The 9,694-nt window shown below is 37.9% G+C and overlaps 3 non-coding genes across 3 annotated transcripts; all 3 read right to left on the reverse strand.

Moving 5' to 3' along the window:
- Positions 1-3,962: 3,962 nt before the first annotated feature.
- Positions 3,963-4,034, reverse strand: Trnaw-cca. The gene has a single exon. It is a non-coding gene; the product is annotated as a tRNA-Trp (tRNA).
- Positions 4,035-4,240: 206 nt separating this feature from the next.
- Positions 4,241-4,312, reverse strand: Trnaw-cca. The gene has a single exon. It is a non-coding gene; the product is annotated as a tRNA-Trp (tRNA).
- Positions 4,313-4,518: 206 nt separating this feature from the next.
- On the reverse strand, positions 4,519-4,590 carry Trnaw-cca. Its single transcript has one exon. It is a non-coding gene; the product is annotated as a tRNA-Trp (tRNA).
- Positions 4,591-9,694: the final 5,104 nt, after the last annotated feature.

Raw genomic sequence — 9,694 nt, forward strand, 5'->3', positions numbered from 1 at the left:
ATTTTCGGGCTGGAAAAGTTCCTTCGTTTCGTTGCGTTTCCTTTTCTTTGGGGCCCTCGAGGGCTTTTCATTCTTGGAGTTAAATTGTCTGAAAGATGAGTCCCTTTTGGCTGGGGAAAAGTGTCGTGTAATTGAAAAGAAATGTAATTCAATCTCAAGGAATGAACCCTTTCTTTTTTTTGTTCTGGTGGCACACGCACACATTTTGTGGCACATTCGAACGAAGCAGGAATTTAATGCGAAACCAATTTGCTGGCTCGTTATTTTTATTGACAAACAATGCAAATGCTGGAAATAATTCAAATTACTTTGTTTACTGCAAATTACGCGACACAGAACGCATAATTATTTGCTAATTAAATTACAATCAAAAAACACGCTCAAAAATAATAATAAAATAAATTAATAGTTTGTTTAGGCCATGGATATGTGGCACAGATTCTGGCTGGTTGGGGATTATCCACAAAATTTATTGCATTCCAAATAAATTCCAAATTCCTGCCACCAACAATTTTCATTCGTGTGTTAAACATTAAAATTAAAGTGTGAAGGCTACCGCTTCTGTTGGCCCAGAAATGTATCCGCAAACAGCAGATGTAAATTGAAAATTCATGACATTTTTAGCAAATCAATTAAATTGAGATACAGGTCTGTAGTTTGCCACAGAATGGATGAGGGTTAAGGCGTGGGGCCCCCAGGGTTGGCTATTTTTGGAGGTATATTTATAGAAGGGTAAATGGAAGATTATTCGATTGGCTTTTAAGTAAGGAACTGCAGGGTTTTAAGGCGAAGGGAATTTCTTGGGTGTACACTGTACACATTTTTTGGTCTTTAAATTTATAAATGTTCTTTCTAAAAATATTTTTGAGCTCAAAGTAGGCTTAATTCTACACTCAATAGGCTTCAGGCTTGATGAACGGTTTAAAACCGGTTCATAAGTGATTAAAAACCGTTCAAGATACGTTTCCGTTAAAACACGATTCATACCCGTTTCATAGCCGATTCAGACCCGTTTTATAGCCGGTCCCTGCCCGGTCCATTCCCAGTCCATACTCTTTACATACCCGTTTCATTCCCGTTTCATCCCGGTCCCTACCCGTTTCACTCCCTTTTTAATACCCGTTTCATTCCATGTTTCAAAACCGTTTCATAGGTGTTTCATTCCTGTTTCATTTCCGGTCCATACCCGGTCCAATCCCAGTCCATACCCTTTACATACTCGTTTCATACCCGTTTCATACCCGCTCCATACCCGTTTCATACCAATTTCATACCCGTTTCATACCCTTTACATTACCATTTTCAAACATGATTTACTGCCGTTTCATAACCGTTTTATACCCCTTTGAACCTCTTCATTGGAGTCCATTTCTGTGACCCTTTAATCCGTAAATTACCAGAAACTTTTCCCTTGAACAAATCACCAGACAAATCTATAGCCCAAAGCCAACACCCAATCGCCCCCCCCACCCTTTTTCACAGTTCATTCAACCCCGCCCTGGCACACCCCCAAGAGAAACTCTAAGCCAAGCACAGAATTCAAACAAAAGCCGGGAAAAGCAACGAGAATTCCCCAATGCAGTGGGAGAGGGGAGGGAGAGGGGGAGCGGGGTGCCGGCACCTCCCCAAATCAGATTTCATGCTAACAACTTCCGTCTTTACCGAAAAGACAAATAAAAAACTACAGAAAAAAACACATACAGACGCAGGAAAAAAATGGGAAACTTTTCCATGAAAAAGAGTCTGAGGGGGAGGGGGAGGGGGAAACTTCTCTACTGGTCATAAAATAGACTAAAATTTAATGTTGTAGGCTTTAAAATGTTGCCGCCTTTTTAATTGAGAAACTTTTGTGATGGCTGCATATCTGCACAGCAGGATCCTGCAGGATGGCCGAAAAAAAGGAGAAGGAACGACGACAAGTGCAGTTTTTCACGCTCTTCAGCAACTCTGTCCTTCAGTGGCCATCCCTGGGCCCTGCTTTCTTCCCCTTTCTCTCTTTTATTTATAAATAATCCAGCACGCTTGCTCTGCTTTCTACTGCTTTCTACTGCTTTCTGGTGCTTTATCCTTCTCCTAGCCGGCGAGGACTTATCAAACAATCATTAGACGACGATGGTCTCAAAGTCGAGGAACAACTTTACTGATTTCCTCAGTAATTATCCCCCCGAACGGAGTGGAGTACTGCCCCCCAAACTAGTGTCATCAATCTTTTAAGTTTTACGTGTATCTTTCAAGTTGAAGTACAAGTTAAATTGTTTAACAAATTCAAACAAAAGAAAAGGGAGCGATAATTGCAACAGACATATTTAATTAAAAAACAGATATCTTTGCTTTTTCTGGGGGAAATAAAGATTTATACGAGACCCCAAAACTCCAAAGTAATCCCTAGACATACCCCGAAATAATTATCAAAGCATCAACACTTAACCCTATGACCCTTCCACAGAAATGGAGCTCTGGAACGAATAAACTTTGGTCATATATGAATAACGATTACCACAAATTAACAAAAACAAAACTCTCTGAAAAACCACTCTCTGGCTGGGCAGAGGGGCGGGGCGGGGGGGCGGTGGTAGGACCCCAACAAGGGGCTTTAATTAAAAGTTACAACCCGTTAAGGGACTCCCCTACACTACAATTCTCTCGCTCCACTCCACTCCACTCCATGCCACTCCTTCGCTCCGTTTTCTTTCCACTTTGCTCTTCCTTCTCTCTATGGTTTACCCCCTCTCCGCCCCTCAACTCCTTTCTAGGTTTTTTGTAGCAGAGTACGCAAAAATATTGTTGACAACATTAAATTAATTTCACCCTTGGGACGTTTCGGTCGCCTAGTAATTGTACCGCAAAAAATCAAGGGCATATTGTTTGTATGGAAATTATGAATAAACTGTTTAGTGGGGGCTTTTAGGGGCTTCAATTTCAAAGATTTTTAAGTGAATACTTAAAGTTTTCTTCTTATAAAATTTTTCTAATACCTAAAGTTTGCCTCGAAAGAATCGTTTCTTAAGTTATTTGCTACCCTAGAACCCTAATTCATAACAATTTGAGTAAAACCAGAGTCAGGATCACAAAAATAGATATTTTTTATGCCAAAAACTCTATTTTTTCCATTAAAAATCTCAAATTATAATTCCAATCGAAGTAAAGGGTATGCCCCAGTCGTAACACACCACTAAAAGGCATCTTTGCATGGCTACAAGGTACGGGAGTACATGAGGGGGTGCAACATGTGCACCCCGGCGTATCCTCGAAAGAAAACAAAAGTCCCTTCCAAAAAAAAAAAGAAAAAAAAAACCCAGCAAAGCAATTAGTACAGGATGACAATAAGTCGCAAGATTGTACAACCTTAAAGGGAATTTCACGCCCCGAAAATCATACGAAATTCCTTCTAACTGGCAGCGAATTTTTACTAAATTTTTGCCACCTCAATGACCACAAATTATAAATTTAATAAACCCCTAACCGACAATAAAAATAGCAATAGATTTGTATAGAAATTTTAAGCCCCTCATCACGAAACCACAATATGGGGAAATGCTGGAAATTCACTGTTTTTCCGGCCAAAAAACTAATAACAAATTCGGTAAAAATATTTTCCCGGAAAGGGAATGAAAAAACCGAGAACAAAGAAACAATTGAGTATTTGTGTTTAATTCTTTTTACTATCGAACCGCACAAAACATGGCGGAATTCAATCAAATGAACCAGGAAAATGGCAAGAAAAAGGGAGAAAAAGAAGGATTGAGATTCGCGCTATCGTTGCGCCACGGAATCATATGGAAAATAGGAGTTTTAATCCTTATGATGAATGATGAAGTTCGAAAAGGATTAAAACAGAGAAGAACGGGTTAGACTTTGGTGTTCGAAGGGAGAGACTTTTGCAGAGCTTGCTCAGACTTTTCCTGGATCGAAAAAATAAAGATCTTAAAAAAAAAAAGGAAAAAAAGTTTTAAACCAAATGATGACCCCGACGTGATTTGAACACGCAACCTTCTGATCTGGAGTCAGACGCGCTACCATTGCGCCACGGAGTCCTATGGAAAATAGGAGTTTTAATCCCATTGAGGAATTATGAAGTTCGAAAAGGATTAAAACAGAGAAGAAAAGGTTACAATTTTGTGTTTAAATCAGGAGACTTCGGCATAGAATACACTAAACCCATCTAAGTACCTGGGATTCCTTCTAGATCGAAAAAATAAAGACCTTTACAAAAAAACCAAAAAAGGTTTAAACCAAATGATGACCCCGACGTGATTTGAACACGCAACCTTCTGATCTGGAGTCAGACGCGCTACCATTGCGCCACGGAGTCCTATGGAAAATACGAGTTTTAATCCCATTGATGAATTATGAAGTTCGAAAAGGATTAAAACAGAGAAGAAAAGGCTAAAATTTTGTGTTTAAGTCAGGAGACTTCGTCATAGAATACACTAAACCCATCTAAGTACCTGGGATTCCTTCTGGATCGAAAAAATAAAGATCTTTACAAAAAAACCAAAAAAGTTTTAAACCAAATGATGACCCCGACGTGATTTGAACACGCAACCTTCTGATCTGGAGTCAGACGCGCTACCATTGCGCCACGGAGTCTCAGGTGTTTGTCATTCATTTAATACTCAATATAAACTAATGATCAGATAAGATATAGTACTCTCTAGTTCGTAACCTCCGCTGCACCATCTATGATCTAGAAATAGAACCAATAAACAATCAGCGGATTTGATAAGACCGCGATTTATTATATATTGCTTTGGTTTATTTATTGCTTGTATTTTTTCTTGGAAATTATGATTGTGGTTTGTCATTCTGCCTTAATTAATTCGGTTTTGTTGGGAGGTATTTATGGTTCGAGTGATTGCGATTTGGGATAGAATCTTTAGGAATATTTTTTAGTATCAATGAATCGAAGATGGTGTGAAAAGTTTTCGGGTTTTTTTTTTAGCCGTTTCATAACCGATTAGTAGCCGTATTCTTAACCGTTTAATAACAGGTTTATACCCGTTAACCTGATAATCTGATAAAATAATAATAATAATAATAAATAATAATAATAATAAATAATAATAATAATAAATAATAATAATAATAAATAATAATAATAAATAATAATAATAATAAATAATAATAATAATAAATAATAATAATAATATAAAAAAATAATAATAATAATAAATAATAATAATAAATAATAATAATAATAATAAATAATAATAATATAAAAAAAATAATAATAATAATAATAAATAATAATAATATAAAAAAAATAATAATAATAAATAATAATATAAAAATATTCATTAGGTATTTACAAATTTTTTATATTTCATAATTTATTAAAAAAAATAGTTCTCTAAAATGCAGAAATCCTTCAATTTCGATGCTAAATCGCCCAAAAATTCCAACCAATGCCCTGCCAAACAAGCGTACAACAAATACTGTATATTTAGCATCAGATATCCGCTCGTTCAGGGTCGTGCTCTTCACAGTTCTCGAGGAATGCCTTGATGAAGTGCCCGGACTCGCTAAATACCCACGCCCGGACACTGATGCCACCATTTCCCACAGCATCGCCGAAACGGAACGAAGCGAAACGAAACGAAATGGAAACCGTTTGAGAAATGCCGTCTTGTAGTAATTACAAATGCCGGCGAATTATTTACAAGGCATGTACACGCCCGCCCCCAAGACAATGGCAGAAAATAATACAGAGAAATCTTTGAAGAGAAAACTTTCGGTTGAAAGAAATGAAAATAATCTTTGGAAGGAATGGAAAAGGGAAAAACAATGCCATATATAGAACAGCAGCATGATTCATGAATGAAAAGAAATGTAAATTAATAAAAATACACGGCTCTAAGAAACAAAAGGAAATTCATTTGCATGCAAATTGGCAAGCCCACCGAAAAATAAATAAAATAAGAAAAAAAGGGCATGCGTAGATTTGTAATTAACCCAGAAGAAGCCTTGGCAACAGGTTGGGGACGGACGCCACCCAGCCCGAGGGCAGCGAACCAATCGGAATAATTATATAAGTCAACATACAAGCCGGCTATCAGGAGGTGCAGGGACACAGAACTCCTTTCAGTTGTGGCTGTTGTCAAGTCAATTGCGTAATTAACATTCGCAGGAGTAGCCGTCCCGGACTAGTGCAGAACTACAGTCGAGGGAGGGCGGTGGGGCGGAGGCCTGCCTCCTTTCGTTTGCCAACTACTCAACCTAATTGAAATTTTGGACTAAAGCCAAACAGCAGCATGCAACAAGAACCAGCCCTTTCAGGCAACATCTGTATCTGTATTTGTATCTGTAATTCATAATTTTACATGAGTGCCCACACCCGCACAGCCCCTCTGCCCCACAGCCCCTCTGCCCCTCTCCATCTATCTCTTTATCTCTGTTTTGCGGACTTACTTGTGTGGTGGCCAGGACTACTCCTCTTGTCATTAGCATATGCTATTTCAGCCTTGGCAAATAGTTGAGAGCCGCCTCCTTCACTCAGACAAGATGGCTAACCAAACAACAAGAACATTAACAGGAAAGGATGAAAAGATCAATGGGGAAGACGGAAGATTGGATACCCTTAAAGATATTTAGTGTCAGGGAACCACTTCAAGGAAATCACATATAAAGAAAAAGCCACATTTTTCAGTGGAAAAGATGGAAATCCAAACAACTTTCAGGGCATGCAGCAGTGCCCATCGGTTGAGAAGAGAACGGAAAGCATAGATACCCCGAAAAATATATATTTGGACAAAATATATTAAGAAACCACTTAAGGAAAGAATATCTAAAGTAATAGCCACATTTTTCACTGAAAAAGATGGAAATTTAGTCCAATTTTATGTCATGCAGCAGTGCCCATCGGTTGCTAAGAGAACTAAAAGCTTAGATACCCTTAAAGATATAGTATTGCCAAGGAAGATATTTTTAAAAAAATATATAAAGAAACCACTTCAAATATATGGGAAAGAATATCTAAAGAATGGCATGAAATGGCAACATTTTTCACTTCGAAAGATGGAAATTTAATCCCCTTTAAAGACATGCAGCAGTGCCCATCGGTCGCTAAGAGACTGAGACACTTCTTTGCTTGGAAAAAGACGGAGAAACGTGCCAATGAAAGACTCTCAATGATGGAAAATACCTGCTTCTCCTGCACAACCAGGTCTACCCTCTGGAAAGGGTATCCCTCAACAGCAAACATCCTTATCCCAGCCCTTATCCTTGGTGCTGTTTCTGCTACACCAACAGTTCAAATATAACGTGCATAATGCTTAATGAGCATTTAAAATTCATGGAAATGTTAGATTCAATATTCATATTTCTATATATTATTCAATTTGTTGCCATCGAAGTCCTTAATTGAATTGCTGGCAAATTTTAACAGCAAATTTGTATTAATTAATTGTTTTAGAAATTCATGTGTGTGCGTGTGTGTGTGTGTGTGTTTGAACTGCTTATAACGCTTCAATTAATTCCATTTTATATTCTTTTCTCTTTAAAGGTAAGCCACATATCAAGGAGAAATTTATTTAAGGAACGAAGCGATGATTAAAAGAGGTATGGACTGGGGAACACTGCCTTTTGGGCTTCGTAATCCAAGAGTTTTAAGTTATTTGTGGTCTTGAAAGAAGTTTAAATGCGTAATTTTGGGGTCTTGGATGTGCTTAAAGACTCTTAAATTCGCTCTTCTCCGAGAGAGCACACACACACTGCACGAGGAAGACTGAGAAAGAGAGAATGAGTGGGCGCTTTGAGGGTTAAATTCAAGATCATCAGCGGAAAAATGTTAAAGATACATGATTATAAGCGAATGGAGGTTTCTATTGGGGAAACCCGATTAATAGCCGTTTCAAGACCGGATGGGGACTTTTATGAGGAAGAAATATTGATTACCGGTTCGAAAACGATTCATACCCGTTTAAAGACCGCTTAAGAAACATGATTGTAGCCAAATGGGGTTTTTTATTAGAAAGAAATATTTATTACTGGTTCGAAACCGGTTCATTACAGATTTATACTCGGTTCATAAGCGATTTTTACCCACTTCAGAGATTTTTACAGATTTATAACCAATGCGTAGCCTTTTCAATACCGATTCCTACTCTGGTTCCGGCCTGTTACACTACCGGTTCATAACAGACTCGTTTATGTTCAGTTAAAGGTTAAAAACTGATTCAAAACCGGTTCATTACCGATTTATACTCGGTTCCTAAGCGATTTGTACCCACTTCAGAGATTTTTACCGGTTTATAAACAATTCGTAGACTTTTCAAGACCGATTCCTAATCAAAAACGTTCCTTTGTCGATTCATGCTCGGTTCATAGGCGATTCATAACTGATTCACAACTTATTCACCACCTATTCACTACCGATGCATAATTGTGCCTCTGATTCGAATGCCTTATCAGCCTGCAGTGGCTTTTCTTTGTTGGAGTGCCTATCGAATATTGGGGTCAGGCGGTAGAAAACCGCACTCGTGGGACCGCACAGAATATACATAGTACATATTTATTAATTATTTTTAATGGCAGTGATTCACGCGCCGCGCGTGAACGCTTAATGGGGAAATGCCAAATGAGAAGTCACGCTCGCGATGTGGTGCTTAGCGGCTTAGTGGGGCCACCCCTCCACCCCTTCGCCCACCCCCTCCCAATGGTAATTACAAAACGAGTACGCAAAATATTTAAATACCGCCCAGCACTTGGTTGGAGTGTCGAGAGATTTTTGACATTTGAATAATAAATATTTCGATTAGCGTTCAATTGAGTGCAACTAACTGTAGATGAGAAATCCTCTTGTGGCCACTAGAACTGTTCTCTCCGTTAATTGAATTGCTCTACAAAAGAAAAAAAATCACGAAATTACAGTTCCAGTTCCATTAGGGAGGGGGGTTCATTAGGGTCTTTGGAGATGACGCCTTTTTGGGTGATGATTTTTCATTAGCGTGGCGCTAATTTGCTGTGTATCTGATATCTGGCGGCCTGTTTTTGTATCTGTTAATTGCCCCGATTACCGCATGTCGTGTCAGGAAAGGTTCAGCAACCCATTCGCATCGTAATACTAATTATATAGGGGTATATCTTTATCAGTTTGTGCTCTTAGATAAGATGGTTATTTTCTAGAGAACTGCATTTACATTTTCCTTTGTGTTTGTCGCCGTAATTCCATTTTAATTATCGGCTAATTGGACTCTTATTAAATGTAGATTTTTATATTTTATTCCATTATTTATATATCTCCAACAACAACATCATCATCATCATCATTATATAGAACTACTCGCCGAATTGATTATCAGCAAATTATTTGAAATTTCTGTGTTCTCCCGGGAGATCGGGCATTGATAGGCCCCCGACCAGCTCTCAGTCTCTCAGTTTATTTTTCAGTTGTGTTTAGACCTTGCGCTTAGCCGGTTCAAGAGTGAGAGAGAGACAGTTGTCTGTGGGGTATGTACCGGTTATTGCTGGAGATTTTTCATTGTTTTTTTTAGAATTTTCTTTAGAAAATAATCAGTACAAGGGTCAGTGCCCTGTAAAATGATGATTGCTGAATGTTAATCTGATCACACTTGTATTTTTTTGCTATAAACTAAATTTAGATTAATTAAAATAATTCTTTTTATGGGCTTCTTTTAATAACAACTAATTATTGTGTATTTTTAAATATATTTGCTTTCAATTAGCAGAATTTTAT

This window comes from Drosophila persimilis, unplaced genomic scaffold (genome assembly GCF_003286085.1).
Source record: "Drosophila persimilis strain 14011-0111.01,24,50 unplaced genomic scaffold, DperRS2 tig00003933-arrow-pilon, whole genome shotgun sequence".
Classification (NCBI taxonomy): domain Eukaryota; kingdom Metazoa; phylum Arthropoda; class Insecta; order Diptera; family Drosophilidae; genus Drosophila; species Drosophila persimilis.